The following is a 22,480-nucleotide window of genomic DNA, read 5'->3' on the forward strand; positions in this document are numbered from 1 at the left end:
TTCTCCCTGTGTCGTGCCCCAAACCCTCCTAAATCTATCAATCAGAATTAATTAGTACTATACTCCAGGTCAACATGTCATATTGCCAAAGTTAATATCCACAAATTGGTCATGTACTCACTGACTATAGAAAAGTGCTTATATAATGTGATTTCAAGGATGATATGAATAAAAACTGTAAAATTCATACTGGGTACTCTACAGGTCACAATACATTTTTAAGTATATTCTTACATGTAATCCATAGACAAATAAATGGCTGATACTATTATTTTACAGATGAAGAAAGAAAGCCTAAAAAATGCGCCAAAGTTCCACAGCTATTAAGTGTTGGGAGACAGCTCTGCATGGTTCTGTCACATTTGTGTGCCTTGCAAGCAGAGGCATTCTTCTGCCAGCACCATGAAACCGTGGCAGGCTAACTTGTAAGTTTGTGGTTATGGTAAAATCTCATACCTGTTACAGCTTTTGACAGTAAATTGTAGAGAAGAGGAGCCAATAGAGTTCCTTTGTTTCCTGGCTCAGCACACATTTTATATGCTACAATAGGTCCCAAGACTCCAAACTAATACATTCAGATTCCCAAGATAATATTTTATGTGAAAAAAAAAGAGAGATGCACATTCTTGCATCCTAACTGGGCTAAGTATCATGTACCACAATTTTGGTTATATATATATGTGTGTGCATAGGATATCTCTAGAAGGATACAAACAATTGGTAACATTGGTTGCTTCTGGAAAGGAAACAGATATGACAAGAGTGGGAGGGAGTTTCATTTTTAAAACACACAATTTCACTAACTGAAAATTGTTCTTTGTGGAAAACAGTATATTGTCGCAGTCAATAAAATCAAACTCTAGATTTGATTCTTTCTAACAGTTATTTTGACTACTATATAAAATATTAAATGTAAAACTGCTAATTGACAATTAGTACAACAATCCATGGCTTCTGATTTCTTTTTTAGTTCTGTGGATTGTATTTAAACAATTCAAAAGTATGTTTCCTGATTCTGAGATAGTAAGTAATATTGCACAGTTGTCACTTTCTCGAATGTGCACAGCAGTCCCATAGAGTTTATAAAGGATACCCTTGCATAGCTTCAGGTGATAGATTTAATATTGTTCTGTTATCACAAAAAATTTGATCTGTTATAAAAAATTGATCTGTTATCATATTCCCAATGAATTTACTTTATTACATTAATTCAAGTTACTTAAAATTAACTTCTATATGCTTCAATTTCCTCATTTGTGCAATTATAAAACTGTGCAATTCCAATAACTATCTTGCACGTTGTGAGGATTAAGTGAATTATTGACTTAAAGCCCTTAGTGCAGTGCCTCCCTCAGAGTAAGAGCTCAATAAGTATTAGTGACATTTATTCAAAATAATTTTAAATGACTTGTCCATTCATAACTTTTTAAATCAATGTTAAATGATGGAATATTTCATTATATGAAGACAAGGTACCATATAAAGTGAAAACAGACTGAGATGTAAATTAGTAATGTCAGAACCTACCCTATGAATAGGTTTTGGTAAAGGAGAGATCGGAGAAGAACTTCATGTCTTAAAGAAAAGGCCACTGATATCATAGAGGTGGTAAGGATGTGACCCAAGGCAGGCTCTGAGGTTAAAGCATAACCTATTCAGTTGACCAATTTGTTCTTTAGATGAGCACTGCTTCAGGGGGTGATTCTACCTAATCCCTTCCATTGTTTTCCTTAATTAATTAATTAATCAATTAAATTCATTTCATATCAGACTAGGTGAATGTCGGGGACAGACACTACTCAAATAATGCACTATTTGACATAGGTGCTATTATTATAGCTATTTAACCAATGTTGAATTGAGGCTTGAGAGGTCACATAACTTGCAGAAACCCATACAGCTCAGTTTTCTTTTGTGAAAGGTTAATAAAAATGCCACCAATCTCTGAGGTTGAAATGAGATAACAACTACAAATCAGTTTGCATTAGTGCTTAAAAAACTGATTTTAGACATAGCTATCCCCTAGAATAATATCTGAAAATTTTGAAGTTGGTTCAGCCTATTGATGCCATTTCTTTTTCATAGGTACAAATCCCACTTATACAGAGAATACACCTTACTCCTAACGTGTAATATATCCTTTAACATCTTTTCTACTCCTGTTATGATGGGGGCGTCTCTGAAGTTAAAGTTCTAGTAGCTTGGATTTTGGGGCTCTGACCCTGAGATCTGTAAGCTGAGGGGAATTGGAGACTTCCTTTGTTGCCTACCCTCTAGGCAACAATTAGAGAGTTAACTGTGTACATTGACTCTCCAGGCATATATCAAAAACTCACCTAACTGCTGCCCACTTGTTTGTTGTCAAAGTTGACACAACTATTTTAGTCACATCCACAGGCTCCACTGACACCACTGCAGCAATGCCCAATACTTTTCTCATATCCACAATCTCTTTTAGGAATTCAGGCTCAGGAAAATACAGCCACATGAGATAGCTAGCTCACTTAGGACTTACAGACAACATGGACAAACTAAGACTCACTGAATGACTGAAAAATAAAAGCTACTGGCTTGAGATCCGCTATTCACCCCTGGTAAGATTCGCTAGCTGTTTTTACGTGAACCCCCTTCTATGATTATAGTAATCTTATAGACACAGCCAAGATTAATAATCTTTACTACCAGGCCAGATCTTACTACTAAACCCTGTACTTGACTAACATTGAATCTTTCTCAAGTATGGTGTCATGTATTCATAAGCTATACATACCAGAGTTTCACTATCTGTGGGAAAAATGCAAGGTTCATCAAGACCTAATTAAATTTTAAAATTGGGACAACCCCACTAAAGTGTGTCAAGTGAATTTTCCCAAAATATTTCCACTAGAGAGGGAGATCTTAGAATTCCCCAATCTCCATCTTCTTTAGAGATGCTACCAAATTTTCAATATGTCTAAATATCACTCTATCTGTTTCTAGTGGGTGGAATTCTAAGATGGCCCCTCAAAATTCCTAGCCCTTAGTGAATACACACTTCCTCACCCTTATTCAATAAAACACTAACCTAGTTGCTGTTGTAAAGGGATTATTTCATGTGTAATTAAGGTTCCAAATTAGTTGATTTCAAGAAAGAAAGATGATCCCGAGTGACACAGACCTAATCAGATGACCTCATAAATGGATTGGGCTCTTCCAGGTGAGAGACTTGAAGTGTTACAAAATTTGACTTGAAGGAGATTATCTTTTGCTGGCTTTGAAGATGGAGGAGGCCTCATGGCTTCTAGGAGCTAAGAGAAGCACATGTCTGACAATCAGCAAGGAAATGGGGTGTAGTGCAACAACCACAAGGGAACCGAATTAGGCCAACAACCTGAATGAGCTTAGAAGACCCCGATGTCCAGATGAAAATGTGACCTCCCAACCTCTTGCATTTAGCCTGTGAGACCTTAAGCATTTAACCCAGACATGCTGTTTCCAGATTTTTGACCTACACATCTGTGAGCTAATAAATAGACGTTGTTTTTGTTTGTTTGTTTGTTTTATTTTTTATTTTTATTTATTTATTTTTTCTATTAATTTCTTTAGGGGAGAGCACAAACGCAGTCCCCCACTACCACAAATTATGCAGTTGAGTTTCCCACATTTGGGGAAATCACTGGGGTTAGCACATCCGGAGTGCAATGGATAAGCTCCCCCTGGGAAACCACCTTTGTGATCATGGTGTCTCCCCTGCCAGATAAGTATCCCTAATGTTTATTTTTTTTTATTTTATTATTATTTTTTTAATCTTCATTTTATTGAGATATATTCACAAACCACGCAGTCATACAAAACAAATCGTACATTCAATTGTTCACAGTACCATTACATAGTTGTACCTTCATCACCTAAATCAATCCCTGACACCTTCATTAGCACATGCACAAAAATAACAAGAATAATAATTAAAATGAAAAAGAGAAATTGAAGTAAAAAAGAACACTGGGTACCTTTGCCTGTTTGTTTGTTTCCTTCCCCTATTTTTCTACTCATCCATCCATAAAATAGACGAAGTGGAGTGTGGTCCTTATGGCTTTCCCAATCCCTTTGTCACCCCACATAAGCTACATTTTTATACAGTTGTCTTCGAGATTCATGGGTTCTGGGTTGTAGTTTGATAGTTTCAGGTATCCACCACCAGCTACCCCAATTCTTTAGAACCTAAAAAGGGTTGTCTAAATTGTGCGTAAGAGTGTCCACCAGAGTGACCTCTTGGCTCCTTTTGGAATCTCTCTGCCACTGAAGCTTATTTCATTTCCGTTCACATCCCCCTTTTGGTCAAGAAGATGTTCTCCATCCCACGATGCCAGGTCTACATTCCTCCCCAGGAGTCATATTCCACGTTGCCAGGGAGATTCACTCCCCTGGGTGTCTGATCCCACGTAGGGGGGAGGGCAGTGATTTTACCTTTCAAGTTGGCTTAGCCAGAGAGAGAGGGCCACATCTGAGCAACAAAGAGGCATTCGGGAGGAGGCTCTTAGGCACAATTATAGGGAGGCCTAGCCTCTCCTTTACAGCAACCGTCTTCTCAAGGGTAAAACCTATGGTAGAGGGCTCAACCCATCAAACCACCAGTCCCTTATGTCTGTAGTCATGTTAGCAACCATCGAGGTGGGGTAGGCCAATACCCCTGCATTCTCTACAGGCTCCTCAAGGGGGCTCTACATATTTTTTTTCCTTGTTTTTTTTTTAAATCAACTGTATGAAAAAAAAATGAAAAAAAAAAAACATACAATAAAAGAACATTTCAAAGAGACCATAACAAGGGAGTAAGAAAAAGACAACTAACCTAACTGCTTTACTTCCAACATGTTCCTACTTTACCCCAAGAAGGTTACCTAATATAACAACATTTCTGTAAACTTGTTCCTACTATATCCATCAGAAATTAACAGACCATAGTCTTCCTGGGCATCCCCAGAATGTTAAATAGCTTATCTGTACTTCTTGGATTATTGTTCCCCCTTCCTTAATTGCTCTCTATTGCTAGTTCCCCTACATTCTACATTAAAAACCATTTGTTTTACACTTTTCAAAGTTCACATTAGTGGTAGCATATAATATTTCTGTTTTTGTGCCTGGCTTATTTTGCTCAGCATTACGTCTTCAAGGTTCATCCATGTTGTCATATGTTTCACGAGATCGTTCCTTCTTACTGCCGTGTAGTATTCCATCATGTGTATATACCACATTTTCTTTATCCACTCATCTGTTGAAGGACATTTGGGTTGTTTCCATCTCTTGGCAATTGTGAATAATGCTGCTATGAACACTGGCGTGCAGATATCTGCTCGTGTCACTGCTTTCTGATCTTCCAGGTATATACCAAGAAGTGCAATCGCTGGATCGAATGGTAACTCTATATCTAGTTTTCAAAGGAACTGCCAGACTGACTTCCAGAGCAGCTGAACCATTATACAGTCCCACCAACAATGAATAAGAGTTCCAATTTCTCCACATTCCCTCCAGCTTTTGTAGTTTCCTGTTTGTTTAATGGCAGCCACTCTAATCGGTGTGAGATGGTATCTCATTGCGGTCTTAATTTGCATCTCTCTAATAGCTAGTGAAGCTGAACATTTTTTCATGTGTTTCTTGGCCATTTGTATTTCCTCTTCAGAGAACTGTCTTTTCACATCTTTTGCCCATTTTATAATTGGGCTGTCTGTACTATCGTCATTGAGTTGTAGGATTTCTTTATATATGCAAGATATCAGTCTTTTGTCAGATACATGGTTTCCAAAAATTTTTTCCCATTGAGTTGGCTGCCTCTTTACCTTTTTGAGAAACTCCTTTGAGGTGCAGAAACTTCAAAGCTTGAGGAGTTCCCATTTTTCTATTTTTTCTTTTGTTGCTTGTGCTTTGGGTGTAAAGTCTAGGAAGTGGCCGCCTAATACAAGGTCTTGAAGATGTTTTCCTACATTATCTTCTACGAGTTTTATGGTACTTTCTTTTATATTGAGTTCTTTCATCCATTTTGAGTTAATTTTTGTGTAGGGTGTGAGGTAGGGGACCTCTTTCATTCTTTTGAATATGGATATCCAACTCTCCCAGCCCCATTTGTTGAAAAGACCATTAGGACTCAGTTCAGTGACTTTGGGTGCCTTATCAGAGATCAGTTGGCCATAGATCTGGGGGTCTATCTCCGAATTCTCAATTCGATTCCATTGATCTATATGTCTATCTTTGTGCCAGTACCATGCTGTTTTGACAACTGTGGCTTTATAATAAGCTTCAAAGTCAGGGAGTGTAAGTCCTCCCACTTCGTTTTTCTTTTTTAGAGTGTCTTTAGCAATTCGAGGCATCTTCCCTTTCCAAATAAATTTGATAACTAGCTTTTCCAAGTCTGCAAAGTAGGTTGTTGGAATTTTGATTGGGATTGCATTGAATCTGTAGATGAGTTTGGGTAGAATTGACATCTTAATGACATTTAGCCTTCCTATCCATGAACATGGAATATTTTTCCATCTTTTAAGGTCCCCTTCTATTTCTTTTAGTAGAATTATGTAGTTTTCTTTGGATAGACCTTTTACATCTTTGGTTAAGTTTATTCCTAGGTACTTGATTTTTTTAGTTGCTATTGAAAATGGTATCTTTTTCTTGAGTGTCTCTTCAGTTAGTTCATTTCTAGCATATAGAAACATTACTGACTTATGTGCGTTAATCTTGTATCCTGCTACTTTGCTAAATTTGTTTCTTAGCTCTAGTAGCTGTATCGTCGATTTCTCGGGGTTTTCCAGATATAAGATCATATCATCTGCAAACAATGACAGTTTTACTTCTTCTTTTCCAATTTGGATGCCTTTTATTTCTTTGTCTTGCTGGATTGCCCTGGCTAGCACTTCCAGCACAATGTTGAATAACAGTGGTGACAGCGAGCATCCTTGTCTTGTTCCTGATCTTAGAGGGAAGGCTTTCAGTCTCTCACCATTGAGTACTATGCTGGCTGTGGGTTTTTCATATATGCTCTTTATCATATTGAGGAAGTTTCCTTCAATTCCTACCTTTTGAAGTGTTTTAATCAAAAATGGATGTTGGATTTTGTCAAATGCTTTTTCAGCATCTATTGAGATGATCATTTGATTTTTCCCTTTTGAATTTTTAATGTGTTGTAATACATTGATTGATTTTCTTATGTTGAACCATCCTTGCATGCCTGGAATGAACCCCACTTGGTCATGGTGTATGATTTTTTTAATGTGTCTTTGGATTCGATTTGCAAGTATTTTGTTGAGGATTTTTGCATCTATATTCATTAGGGAGATTGGCTGGTAGTTTTCCTTTTTTGTATCATCTTTGCCTGGTTTTGGTATGAGATTGATGTTAGCTTCATAAAATGAGTTAGGTAGTGTTCCATTTTCTTCAATGTTTTGAAAGAGTTTGAGGAAGATTGGTGTCAGTTCTTTCTGGAAAGTTTGGTAGAATTCCCCTATGAAGCCATCTGGCCCTGAGCATTTATTTGTGGGAAGATTTTTGATGACTGATTCGGGATCTCTTTGCTTGTGATGGGTTGACTGATGTCTTCTATTTCTTCTCTGGTCAGTCTAGGTTGTTCATATGTTTCCAGGAAATTGTCCATTTCCTCTACATTATCCAGTTTATTGCCATACAGTTGTTCATAGTATCCTCTTATAATTTTTTTAATTTCTTCAGGATCTGCAGTTATGTCACCTGTTTCTTTCATTATTTTGTTTATATGGGTCTTCTCTCTTTTTGATTTTGTCAGTCTAGCTAGGGGCTTGTCAATCTTGTTGATCTTCTCAAAGAACCAACTTTTGGTGATATTTATCCTCTCCATTGTTTTTTTGTTCTCTATGTCATTTATTTCTGCTTTAATCCTTGTGATTTCTTTTCTTCTACTTGGTTGAGGATTGGTTTGCTGTTCATTTTCTAGCTTCTTCAGTTGATCCATTAGTTCTTTGATTTTGGCTCTTTCTTCCTTTTTAATATATGCATTTAGTGCTACAAATTTCCCCCTCAGTAGTGCTTTTGCTGCATCCCATAGGTTTTGGTATGTTGTATTCTCATTTTCATTCATCTCTATATATTTAGCAATTTCTCTTGCTATTTCTTCTTTAACCCACTGATTGTTTAGGAGTGTGTTGTTTAACCTCCAGGTATTTGTGAATTTTCTAAGTCTCTGATGGTTATTGACTTCTGATTGTATTCCATTGTGGTCAGAGAATGTGCTTTGAATAATTTCAATCTTTTTAAATTTATTGAGCCTTGTTTTATGTCCCAGCATATGATCTATTCTGGAGAAAGTTCCGTGAGCACTAGAAAAGGATGTGTATCCTGGTGATTTGGGATGTAATGTTCTGCATATGTCTGTTAAATCTAATTCATTTATCAGATTGTTTAGGTTTTCAGTTTCCTTATTGGTCTTCTGTCTGGTTGATCTATCTATAGGAGAGAGTGATGTGTTGAAGTCTCCCACAATTATTGTGGAAACATCAATTGTTTCCTTTAGTTTTGCCAGTGTTTCTCTCATGTATTTTGTGGCACCTTGATTGGGTGCATAGACATTTATGATTGTTATTTCTTCTTGTTGATTTGCCCCTTTTATTAGTATGTAGTGGCCTTCTTTATCTCTCAAAACATCCCTGCATTTAAAGTCTATTTTATCTGAGATTAATATTGCTACACCTATTTTCTTTTGGCTGTAGCTTGCATGAAATATTTTTTTTCCATCCTTTCACTTTCAGTTTCTTTGTGTCCCTGTGTCTAAGATGAGTCTCTTGTATGCAACATATTGATGGTTCATTTTTTTTTTGATCCATTCTGTGAATCTATATCTTTTAATTGGTGAGTTTAATCCATTTACATTCAACTTCGTAACCATGAAGGCATTTCTTGAATCAGCCATCTTATCCTTTGGTTTATGTTTGTCGTATATATTTTTCCCTCTCTCTATTAATATCCTTTAATGTACCCATACCGAGTCTCTTTAGTACTGAACCTTTCTCCATGTCTCTCTCCCCTTTCTTTGTTTGTCTGTCTGTAGGGCTTCCTTTAGTATCTCCAGTAGGGCAGGTCTCTTGTTAGCAAATTCTCTCACCATTTGTTCGTCTGTGAAAAATTTAAGCTCTCCCTTAAATTTGAAGGAGAGCTTTGCCAGATAAAGTATTCTTGGTTGGAAATTTTTCTCACTCAGAATTTTAAATATGTCGTGCCACTGCCTTCTCACTTCCATGGTGGCTGCTGAGTAGTCACTACTTAGTCTTATGCTGTTTCCTTTGTATGTGGTGAATTGCTTTTCTCTTGCTGCTTGCAGAACTTGCTCCTTCTCTTCTGTGTTTGACAGTGTGATCAGAATATGTCTCGGAGTGGGTTTATTTGGATTTATTATATTTGGAGTTCACTGGGCATTTATGATTTGTGTATTTATGTTGTTTAGAAGATTTGGGAAGTTTTCCCCAGCAGTTTCTTTGAATACTCTTCTTAGGCCTTTACCCTTTTCTTCCCCTTCTGGAACACCAATGAGTCTTATATTCAGACGTTTTATATTATCTATCATATCCCTGAGGTCCGTTTCGATTTTTTCAATTTTTTCCCCATTCTTTCTTTTATGCTTTCATTTTCCATTCTGTCATCTTCCAGGTCACTGATTCGTTGTTCAACTTCCTCTAGTCTTGTACTATGAGTGTCCAGAATCTTTTTAATTTGGTCAACAGTTTCTTTAATTTCCATAAGATCATCTATTTTTTTATTTAGTCTTGCAGTGTCTTCTTTATGCTCTTCTAGGGTCTTCTTGATATCCTTTGTATCCCGTACTATGGTCTCACTGTTCATCTTTAGTTCTTTGAGTAGCTGCTCTAGGTGCTGTGTCCCTTCTGATCTTTTGATTTGGGTGCTTGGGCTTGGGTTATCCATATCGTCTGCTTTTTTCATATGCTTTATAATTTTCTGTTGTTTTTGGCCTCTTGGCATTTGCTGAACTTGATAAGGTTCTTTTAGGATTTGTAGACCAATTGAAGTCCTTATCTCTAATTTTTCAGATGTACAGCTTCGTGGAGTACACTTTCTCTAACTAACCAGCAGGTGGCGTCCACGAGCCACCTGTTCTCCACAAGCCAGTTCTCCCCTGCTTTGCCTTTGTGGTGAGTGGGGGAGTGAGTCTTGTGGGGTCCAATTGGTGTACCAAGCTTGCGTGTGTAGTTGGTGTTGCCCGCCCTGTATATGGGGCGTGTTTCTGGGTGGTCAGGGAGGGGGGTGGCTCTAACAATCAAATCTCCCTGGTGATCCTGGAGTTTTAAAGCTGCTGCAATAGTCTAATCCTTCAGTTCAGTCCTGCCACAGTTTGTCTCTGCCACTGACCCACAAGTCCTTGGTAGTGGCATATGGCTCCTGAGACTTGCGAGTGGGTCCCTCTTCCAGGCCATGCACCCCCTGGTCCTCTGTTGAGGGATGACTGTGCTATGTCACAGGTGAGTGCCATCCCCCCAGGGTGGTTCTGGGCTGCTGGGCTGTGTAGGGAGGCTCCCAGTCTGCTGAAATGATGGCTGAATGGGGCTTTGTTAATTCACACTGCTCCACCTTCCCAACTCTGGGACAATCAGCTGAGGTTGCAGGGAAGGCTAATATCCACACCCAGTTTTGTGGTGTGTGCCTGTTATTTGAAGCACTTCCATCACACTAGGTTGTCTGGGGCAGCTCTGGGCTATGGGGCTGGTGATGGGCAGGAGTGTTTCCTGTCCACCAGGTTGATGGTTGTGAGCAGACACCCCCCTTTTCTTGGGAAGTTGTGGTGTTCAGTGAATTTTCTCAGCCACTGGATTATTGCCTTTTGTCTCAGAGCTCTCTTAGTTCTGCTCTTGTCTTGACCTGCCCAAATTGCAAGTCTTTGAAGCTTTCTGTATTGGGCTTCTTAGAGTAATTGTTTTAGAAAAAGAAAAAAAGATTAAAAAAAAAAAAAAAGGGCCCTCCTCAGAGATCTAATGGGTTATTGAAATGCTAAGAGACAAAGCAATTAGGGCCATTAAGGAAAGGTCCACAGGGCAGAGAGATCAGCTTTTCTTTGGGATTTGCATATGAGCCTCAGGGCCTGAGCTCTGCCCTTCCCCTTTCTATGTTCGCCAGAACTCCAAAAATCCTCCGCTTTTATTTTGGAGTTTTTCGTGCTTTTTTTTTTTCTATGCCTGTCTCCTCTCTGCTGGGCTGGCTGCTCTCAGATTCTCTTGTGTCTGGTCTCAGTCTATCTATGGTTGGAGTTTGGATCAGTAGAATGAGTTTCCGATAAGAGCTGCCACTGCAGTTCTCCCTTCTCCTTCCCGGAGCTGACAGCCCCTCCTCCCATGGGACTGAGCCTGGCAGGGGGGGTGCGGGTCCCCTGGCCACAAAAACTTACAGATTTCACTGATCTCAGCAGTTCCACATTTTCATGAGTGTTGTATGATGTATGCCCAAAGTCAGATTGCTCTGTGGTGTCCAGTCCACGCAGTTCCTGGCTTTCTACCTACTTTCCTGGAGGAGTAACTAAAACATACAGCTCACCAGTCCGCCATCTTGCCCCGCCTCATAGATGTTGTTTTAAGCTGCTGTTTGTAGTAATATCTTATGTTGCAATAGAAAGCTAATGTACAGTTTCAGCATGATCCAAACACCTTTTTATTATACTATCTGGTTTTAGAGTTCTTTCTATCTTCTAGCTTTTCCTCTTCTACCTGGATTAACAATCTCATTTGTGAAAAGTTCAGGAAGCCATCTGGTATGTCAGAAAGGTGGAGGAGATTTAGAATGAATCGGCTATAAATGTCTCTTGCCAACATTTGGTAGAGTTACTCCTGAATCTTTGTCTAAGTCCAAATGTCTCCATAACATTGAAAAGATATTTCTCTAAATGCAAAAGAAAATTGGTCTTTTTATCCCCCTTCTATCAGATGATCAGGACCTTTGCCTAGTTTTCCTAGGCACATTTTTACCATATGGTAGACTTAAAAGGTCCAAAGTACCACTTCAAGGGAAGTTTCTTCAAACTTTCCATGACAATCTTTCACTTATTGGTTTCCCTGACATTTCACTTCTGTGTCATTTTTAGTGTGGCTAAACCACACTTTAAACTCTCCCTCCACTCCCCTGGCAAAAACTCTGCTTCCTGGCAAATGCTGTCATTTAAAGTCGACTGTGGGTTGCATAGCCTGTATTATAGTCTACTGTGAAACATCGTGATCTCAGGCTGCTCCAATTCGATGATCCAAAGGTTTGCCTTTTCCCTCCTGGAGCAATCTAGTCAATTAGATCTTCTGTGATGGATAATGAAATTTTGTAACCCTTATGTTCTCTCTTTCTCTCTCTCTTTCTCTCTCTCCTCTTCCTCCTTCACCTTTTCCTCCTCTCTCCTCCTTCTCTCTCCTTCCTTTCTTACCTCCCTTGTCTCGCCCTCTCACCTTTCTCTTCTTTTTCTCTGCTGGGTTATCATACAGAGAAATCCTCAAAGAACATGTGGGTGGTCTGTTGATTTTTAAGAGTCACAATTAACAATCCAATTTCTCTAAGCCTAAATGGAGTATGGAGAAGACACTAGACAAACCAATTTTTCACTGTGGGATGATATCCGCAGGTAAAATGTCCCTTTAACTTTTCCGCTTCTTGGTAGGAAAAATGAAAACTTTACCTCTGAGGGTAGAGGAGTGAATGAAGACTAGAGTTGCCCTAAATACTGTATTTCATCTAATCTAAAATACCATCAATTTGTGTTTTTAAAAGATACAAATGCTATCAATGAAACCATGACACAATGCTTTCTTAGTTTTTAGAATTTTTGTTTTATAGTAATTACGAGAGTTCTTTTGGATTTAATTGGAGTTACAAAGAATAAATCACTATTTTGCATATATAAAGAGAAAAAATATCAGCTAGTTAAATTGGTTATCATATTTCTAAACTTCATATTCTGAATCCAAATCTTTTGAAATATTTTTCAATGCAGTGTGGTTGTCATCTGTGTTTTTCTAAATAATATTATCCATGTTATAAAAAACATTGGTGACAAAGAATTTTTAAAACCTGCCACTTGTGGTTGGCTCTTAGGCTTGCACAATTAGGTAAAGCCTGCCTCTTTTGTCTCATGATTTTGGAAAGATTTTTTTTGTATTCAATTTTATTGAGATATATTCACATACCATACAATTATCAAAAGTGTACAATTGTTCACCATACCATCATATAGTTGTGCATTCATCAACCCAATCTATTTTTTGAACATTTTCCTTGTACCAGAAAAAGTGAAAATAAGAATAGAAAATAAAAGCAAAGAAGAATACCCAAAACACCCCCCACCCTATTTTTCATTTAGTTTTTTGTCCCCAATTTTCCACTCATCCATCCATACACTGGATAAAGGGAGTGTGATTCATAAGACTTTCACAATCACACTGTCACCCCTTGTAATCTACATTGTTATACAATCGCTTTCAAGAGTCAAGGCTACTGGGTTAAAGTTTGATAGTTTCAGGTATTTACTTCTAGCTATTCCAATGCATTAAAACCTAAAAAGGGTTATCTATATAGTGCATGAGAGTGTCCACCAGAGTGACTTCTTGACTCCATTTGAAATCTCTGCCACTGAAACTTTATTTTGTTTCATTTCACATCCCCCTTTTGGTCAAGAAGATGTTCTTAATCCCATGATGTTGGGTCCAGATTGATCCCCTGGAGTCATATCCTGCATTGCCAGGGAAATTTACACCCCTGGGAGTCAGGTCCCACGAATGGGGGAGGGCAGTGAGTTCACACAGCGAGCTGGCTTAGCTAGAGAGAGAGAGAGAGGGCCACATCTGAGTAACAAAGAGGCTCTGAGGGGGAGACTCTTAGGCACCATTATAAGCAGGTTTAGCCTCTCTTTTGCAGTGACAAGCTTCATAAGGACAAGTCCCATGACAGAGGGTTTAGCACATCAAACCACCGGTCCTCAATTTTTGTGAGAACATTAGCAACAATCCAGGTGAGGAAGCCCAACACCTCTGCATTTCCCCCCAGCTCCTCAGGGAGGCCCTGCATATATACCTTTATTCTCTGTCCAAATTACTTTGGGATGTGTTGTTATTTCACACTAAACTATGCAGACTTACCAGTTCTCACTTCCTATTAAAAGTTCCATGTAATTATGGTATTTGAATGAACTGTGCAAGTTAAAACATAGATCTTGCACCAACTAAACATCTCTTCCCTTGGTCTCACATGGAATTTGAACTTTTAAAATGCAGTCAGTATTGTCCTTTACCCTTTACTTCATTCACATCTCTAGTTGAAGTCTGGATTCCTTTTCAGCTTTTTTAATGGTTGCTATATGTGCTAATACTGACATTCATATCTGCAGAGTTCAAGCTCTGAGTTTCAGGTGTCACACAGACCCAAAGTTCCAGGGATCGATCAGGTTATACACAAAGGATGCAGTATCTCAGATTCTGGAGATAGCCATTACAATAAAGGAATAGATGTGACTGCTGTAAGAGCTTACAATCTAGGGATGTTACAATAAGTGTTCCCCTGATAAGCTGTGCTCTAAGGTTCAATTCTGAGTTTACACATTGTATTCAGTCCATATTGGTGAGGCATGATAGTGTTTGCATTTGTTTCTGGCATACTTCACTCAAAATACTGTCTACAGGATCCATTCACCTCATTGCATGTCTCACAGCTTCACTCCTCGCAGTAGCTCATTTCATTGTATACACTCACCACAATTCACCATTCTGTTCCTCTGCCGATGTACCCTTAGGCCAATTCCACCCATTGCAAATCATGTATACTCTCTCCATAAACACCAGTGTGCAAATATCCATTCATGTTCCTGCTCTCAGATCCTCCAAGTAAATGCCCCCTAATGAGATTGCATGGTACCTACAAACTTAGCATCATGTGGAACCACCCCACTGTCCTCCAGAAAGGCTATACCATAGTGCCTCCTAACCAACAGTAAATACGTACATCCCTCTCTCCATGTTTTCTCCAGCACTTTTATCCCTGTTTATGTTTTTCCATACAATTTTGTAGAGCTATATTCACATACCATATAATTATCCACAGTATAAAATCAGTAGTTCATGGTATCATCAAACAGTTGTGCATTTATCACCACAGTCATCACTTGAACATATTGATTACTATGAAAAAAAAGTTGTTTTTAATGAATAATAAAAACAGCAATAAAAAGAAAAATAAAATATCACACAATACAATAGTGGGGTCAGACAACAACACCACTACCAAGAATACCATATCCCTCTCTTATATCCCCCTCTCATACTTATTTAGCTTCGGTATATTGCCTTTGTTACATTTAATGGAAGCATCTTACAATGTTACTGTTGACTATAGACTCCAGTTTGCTTTGATTATATTTTTTTCCCACTACCATTCCCTTTCCAACACTCTTCATGGTTGACATTCATTTGTTCTCCCACATGCAAGAACAGTTTTATATTTGCACATTTAGTCACAATCATTGACCACTTCAGTTTTTGCTAAGTTAAACAGCCCCAGTCTTTATCTTCTATCTTTACCTCAGGTGTCATACATGCTCCTAGCCCACCTCTTTCAGCTTTACTCATGGACATCTTTGTTCAGTTTAGATACAATATTGTGCCACCATCACACTATCAATTTCAGGGTCTATACAATCAAGTCTGCTGAACATTCTGTAGTCCTTCAGCATCAAATTCCTGATCTCTACCCTCTTTCTATCTCCTGGTAGCCTGTGTTCTCAGCTTTTAACTCTCAAAGTTTGCTCATTAATTTTAGCTTGTATTAGTGAGATCATATAGTATTTGTCCTTTTGTTTCTGGCTAACTTCACTCAACATAATGTCCTCAAGATTCATCCATGTTATATGTTCAGTGTCTTTGTTCTGTCTTACAGCTGTGTAATATTCCATCATATGTATGTACCACAGTTTGTTTATCCACTCACCTGTTAATGGACATTTGGACAGTTTCTGTCTCTTGGCTATTGTGAATAATGCTGTGATAAACATCGGTTTACAAATGTCCATTCATGTCTTAACTCTCAGTTCCTCTGAGTATATACCCAGTAGTAATGGAATAGCTGGGTCATAGGGCAAATCTATAACTAGCTTCCTGAGGAACTGCCACACTGTCTTCCAGAGTGGTTGCACAATTCTACATTCCGACAAATAGTGAATAAAAGTGCCTCTTTCTCCACATCTTCTCCAGCACTTGTAATTTTCAGTTTTTTGGATAATGGCCATTCTTCTGGTAGGTGTGAGATGATATCTCATTGTGGTTTGGGTTTACATTTCCCTAATAGCCAGTGAAGTTGAGCACTTTTTTTATATATGTTTTTGAGCCATTTTTATTTCCTCTTCAGAAAAGTGTCTGTCCATGTCTTTTGCCCATTTTTTAATTGGGTTATTTGTCTTTCTGTTGTTGAATTGTAGGATTGCTTTATATATTCAGGATATTATACCCTTATCTGAGATGTGGTTTCCAAATATTGTCTCCCATTGTGTAGGCTGCCATTTTACTTTACTGACAAAGTCCTTTGATATACAAAAGTGTTTGATTTTGAGGAGATCCCATTTGTCTACTTGTTCTTTGGTTGTTAGTGCTTTGGGTGTAAGGCCTAGGAAACCACCTCCTATCACAAGATTGTTATGAAATTGCTCTCCGTTTTCTTCTAAGACTCTTATGGTCTTAGTGCTCGTGTTTAAGTCTTTGATCCATTTCAAGTTAATTTTTGTATAAGGTGTGAGACAGGGGTCCTCTTTCATTCTTTTGGAAATGGATATCCAGTTCTCCAAACACCATTTATTGAAGAGGCTGCTCTGTCCCAGTTGCTTTGGCTTGACTGCCTTATCAAAGATCAGTTGTCCATAGATGCAAGAGTCTATTTCTGAACACTCAATTCAATTCCATTGGTCGATATAGCTACCCTTACGAGAGTACCATGCTGTTTTGAGCACTGTGGCTTTGTAATATGCTTCAAAGTCAGGTAGTGTGAGACCTCACACTTTGTTGTTCTTTCTCAAGATATTTTTGGCTATTCAGGGCACCTTGCCCTTCCAAATAAATTTGGTAATTGGTTTTTCTATTTATGCAAAGTAAGTTGCTGGGATTTTAATTGGAATTGCATTGAATCTATAAATCAGTTTAGGTAGAATTGACATCTTAATTGTATTTAGTCTTCCAATCCATGAACATGGTATGTTCTTCCATATTTTTAGGTCCTGTTTGATTTCTTTTAGCAGTTTCTTGTAGTTTTCTTTGTATAGGTCTTTTGTGGCCTTTGTTAAGTTTATTCCTAAATACTTGATTCTTTTGGTTGCTATTGTAAATGGTTTTTTTCTTGATTTCTTTCTCTTGTTGCACTTTACTTGTGTATAAGACCACTACAGATTTTTGTGTGTTGATATTGTAGCCTGCCACTTTGCTGTATTCATTGATTAGGTCTAATAGCTGTGCTGTAGATTTTTCTGGATTTTCTATATATAGAAACATGTCATCTGCAAAGAGTGAAAATTTTACTTCTTCCTTTCCAATTTGGATGCTTTTTATTTATTTTTCTTGCCTAATTGCTCTAGCTAGAACTTCCAGCACAATGTTGAATAACAATGGTGACAGTGGGCATCCCTGTCTGGTTCCTGATCTTAGAGGGAAAGCTTTCAGTTTCCCCCCATTGAATATGATATTAGCTGTGGGTTTTTCATATATTGCCTTTATCATATTGAGAAAATTCCCTTCTACTCCTGTCCTTTGAAGTGTTTTCATCAAGAAAGTATGTTGAATTTTGCTAAATGCCTTTTCTGAATCGATCAAGATGATCATGTGGTTCGCCTGCTTTGATTTATTGATGTGGCGTATTACATTAATTGACTTTCTTGTGTTGAACCAGCCTTGCATACCTGGAATAAACCCCACTTGGTAGTGGTGTATAATTCTTTTAATGTGCTGCAGGATCTGATTTGTGAGGATTTTATTGAGGATTTTTGCATCAATATTCATTAAAGAGGTTGGTCTATAATTTTCTTTGTTTGTAGTATCTTTGTCTAGGGTAACACTGAAAAATTTTTAGAACCTCAGAGTAAGGTGGAAAAAGGCTAAAATCATAAAAGTAAGCACTGATTAATTTGTCCACATCAAAATTAAAACACCTTTTTATTAAACAGTACACACATACATATATATAAAATGAAAAGACAAATCACAAAATGGAAGAAAAAAATGTATGTATTTTATCATCAAGTTATTTGTTTTGAGAGCATAAAAAGACCTTTTATAAATTGATAAGGAAAGGAATAAATAACCATATGATATACATAAATGTATGTGTATATAAATATACAAAAAATATGGTAATTCATCCCATAAAGTAAAGGGGAAAATTCATACAATTTCACTACTAAAGAGGAAGGTGCAATTTCAAATCACAGTGGAAAGCCATGTCATATCCATCAGAGAGAAACAAATTTAAAAGACTAACAGTAATAAGTATTTGCAGGGATCTAAAGCAATAGGAACTATTGAGTGCTAATTGATGCAACCACTTTGGAAAACAATTTGTCTTTGATGGTATCTATTAATATACTCCATAAGCATATAAATCTATTCTTTGGTATACACCATGAAGAAACTCTTTGCATGTGTATATATACATATATATTTAATAGCAAGAAATTGAAACACCTATATGCCTATTAATAATATATTAGTATATTATACAAAATAGAGAGTTAGGAATATGTGAGTTTTACTGATAGATATGTAAGGAAATAACAACAAAATACCAAAAGTTTTTTCTTCTGAAGAGCAGGATGCTGAGCTGGAAAAAGCAGGGAAAAGACAGTTATTTTGGAAGTGATCTGGTGTTTTATAATCTGTACATATATGGCTTTGATAAAACTTAAAATTATAAAATATAAAGTGAATAAATTCAATTGTGTAAGTATAACTAGTAGGTCCAGTTTTAAAAGCTTGAGTAAGCACTTTTATTTTACTGTTCAATTATGACTGAGGCCTGTTCTGATTTGATTTCCAGGATGTTTATCTGCTCTCAGGCTCCCTTTATCAAATACTCCAAGGAAATCACTTGCCAAGATTGCTTAGGAAATTATATTTCTCCTACAAGATTAATTTCTAGATTTTTTTTTTTTTTTTTTTTTTTTTTTTTTTTTACCTCCACAGAGCCCTACTTTTAAGTCATGGCTTCTTAGTGCCACATTTGCTACAGTTGGGGCCTTTTGTTTCCAAGAGCTGTCCTGTTGTTCAGTGTAAGGCCCTGTTATCTTCAGGAAACATCAGGTATTTGAGAAATAGTGTCCTGCTGAAACCCCTAAGTTACAGACATCAAACATAGGTTCCTGATCACCACAAAATGATCATGGAGACCATAATATAGAAACCAAGGTGGCTCAGCATTCTATTGCCAGTCTCCCATGCATCTTAACACTGGGACTGTGAATAGATTTCGGAGCATCTGTGATACTTAATGAGTAAAACTTTCTAAAGAAATTTAGCATTCCCTTCAACTATCAATGTAGGCAACAAAGGTGAATAGGCTTAGTAGTACCTGTGACTTTTCACTAATTAAAATCACAAGATGACATGTTAGCATTGTTGTAGATGTTTTGAAATATTATCCAGATGCATCATGATTTGGAAGTGACAGTAGTTATTACACTTGTTGCTTGTTCACACATTATCATAGTCTTCCTGTGTAAAGATGGTTGTGAAGTGCAGTTGGCCATTATAGGGTCTCTCTGAGCCTAGAAGTTGGCCATTCTCAGAATGGTAGTTTTCTCACCCAAGTGACCCAGACAGGTATCTATGGTGATTTTCATTATTTTCTATCTAAATTTTGGTTTGATTGATATGTGGGGAAAATGTGAGCTGTTTTCATTTTGCAAAACTGTAAAGTTTAAATAAGAATTCTTAATTATCTGTTAGATGCCAAACTTTTACAAGCATAGATGTGCAGGTTTCAAGTATATACTAGCCAAATCCAAGCACTGCAAATGGTTCAGATAACTGTTGAAATGTACTTTTTAAATATCTTCTTAATTTTACTAACATGTTATACATTGATATGGGCCATATACACTGATAATGGGTTGCGCACAGTGCTGTGAGTTTCTCTGTTTCATCATAGCATTTCCTTTGTAATCTTAGGTACTTTATTTCATGCATTTAAAGACATTGCATTCTCTTGGAACATTCACATGTCATCAGCCCCACACCTCCAGCCAGAATCACAGCAGAGTCCTAAGGGATGTGGGGTGCCGGGTGGGAAAAGGTCTTTTGAGAAGCAACAGGGGACATGATCATGACCCACTGCTCCTCTCTTCTCCTCAGCACTTCTTGCACTCTCCTCCTGTGCTCTCCCTCCTAACTTCGAACTCTGATCCTCCTGCTCACCCTCTCTAGCAGCTTTCACCTCGCTCATCTGTCCTCTTCCAAGCTGTAGGTACAGTTGGTTCCTAGGCATTGGGTCACCACCATCCCCCCCACCTTCTGTATTTGTAACACATTATTAATAGGATTTCCTAAAATAGAAGATCCAGTTGCTTTCTTTAATTTTTATTGGAAACCATAATGTCTCATGATTTCCCTTTAATTCCTATCCATACTAAATGGAGGAACATAGGAGTTTCTATTTAATTGATGAAAGTGTCTTTTTTCTTTACTTTAATGTTCAAGAAGTTTTGGCTACTTCATAGATTTCTTCTGATTTATTCTGTAATCCCAATTCACAATCATAATGTAAGGAAGAAATAAAAGCCTAATGTATTAAACTTAAAAAAAAAAAAAAAAAAAAAAAAAGACATTGCACTGAGAAGGAGTTTCTAGTCTTCAATAAAGAGGTCCAAGGCATGAAAGAGTTTCAAAAGCCCTGCTTTATTCATCACAGCTGTTGATTCATCCAGTACTTATTCCCTAGTACGAGTAAGTAAGCAGACGGATGTTCTTGCACAGTGTCACCTTGCCATAATAATAAGGCTAAGCCAAGAACAATGATCAACTAACCAAAAAACACATCACACACACATATGTACTACAAACACACACATGCACATATATCACACCAAGTTTAATGACTTAGATATTTTAGGCTTCACATATAAAATTATCTTCACAAAAGTAAATAATGGTATAAGTTTCATTGGATCAGAAGACATGTCTACATGAGAAATAGATTTCTTTTCATAAGTCAATTTGCATAAAACTAATTTACTAAGAGCCAGTTTGCCAAAATTAAAAGGATCAATTTACCTATAAAATTTAATGCCTTCATACATTTTTTAAAACATGTTTTAAAATATTTTGAAAAGATTGCTAATTTTTACTTTTAAAATTTTTTTCTATTCTAAGGAATATAAAAATTGTATAAATTAAAGAGCCATAGAATGTTTACTTGATATACGTAATAATCATAGGCATTATTTCATTAGGAACAAAGTAGCAACATGACCAAATTGGATTCATCATTCTTCAAGAAGAACCACAAGTGATTTTCTCAATAATAACAGAAAACAAACATTTGATATGATTCGGTACCCAATGAAACAATCTTAGGGGAAAAAACAAGATGAAAGATAATGGCATAAAAGATGAAGACAGGGTTATCTATTCAGGGCATGACACCAAGAACTTCACATACTTTATAGTCAATAGCCCAGGTATAAATCTATGTAATTTATGTATCCCGAGGCTTAATGGTTGAATTCCAGCATAAGGTGCAAGGCCACAGATGCTCTATGCACAGATTGCCCACACCTTGCTACGTCCAGGGTAGATGCTCTCCTGTTGTAATGGTAGATATCTAGAGCAATCTCCCACAATGCCTACCTGCTAGCAATTGATAAAAGTTCCCTCTATTTAACTTCCTGTCCTCCCTAAATTTTTGACAAGTACCATGTAGTGTAAATATCAAAGGTTTAAAGAGAAAACTGCAATCCATAAGACAGGTTAACCTACAAAATTTGGAATCTAAAAAAATTCTGAAAGAATAATATTCATGTTGCACTTGGCAATACCTTTGAATTGTTGTTGATAAAAAGTGACAAGCATTTTTACAATGTAAACAAGTTCATGGGGGGTTGTTTTGTTTTGCATATATGTAAACATATATATAAATGGCCTGCTGTGTGTGGTTAGGGACAGTGATGTTGTTAAGCAAAACCACTCAGGCGATGGTGCACATGTACAAATTAGAAACATAATGAGAGCTCTTGGGGAATCTGTGATGTGCTTTTATGAAGCCCTAAGAATTTTTCTTAGACTCAACATATGGACCAAGTCCTTCTGTTGTTGTAAAACTTCTAGGCATGACAAATGTGAAAAGTCCTCTTAGAAGAATTCAGTGAAAAAAACACCCAGACCATCAAACCTTCTCTTACTGCAACATCTTAATTCCTTATGACTTCAAATAAAATGGATAAGGACAGAATCATGGTACATTTTTGTTGTCTGTTTCTATGTAAAAAAAGAAA

At 37.3% G+C, this 22,480-nt stretch overlaps 1 non-coding gene across 1 annotated transcript; it reads right to left on the bottom strand.

The window, feature by feature from the left end:
* Positions 1 to 3,582: 3,582 nt before the first annotated feature.
* LOC119535647 lies at positions 3,583 to 3,744 on the bottom strand. Its single transcript, XR_005217259.1, has one exon. It is a non-coding gene; the product is annotated as a U1 spliceosomal RNA (small nuclear RNA).
* Between the last annotated feature and the right edge of the window lie 18,736 nt (positions 3,745 to 22,480).

Source organism: Choloepus didactylus, chromosome 5, assembly GCF_015220235.1.
Source record: "Choloepus didactylus isolate mChoDid1 chromosome 5, mChoDid1.pri, whole genome shotgun sequence".
Taxonomy (NCBI): domain Eukaryota; kingdom Metazoa; phylum Chordata; class Mammalia; order Pilosa; family Megalonychidae; genus Choloepus; species Choloepus didactylus.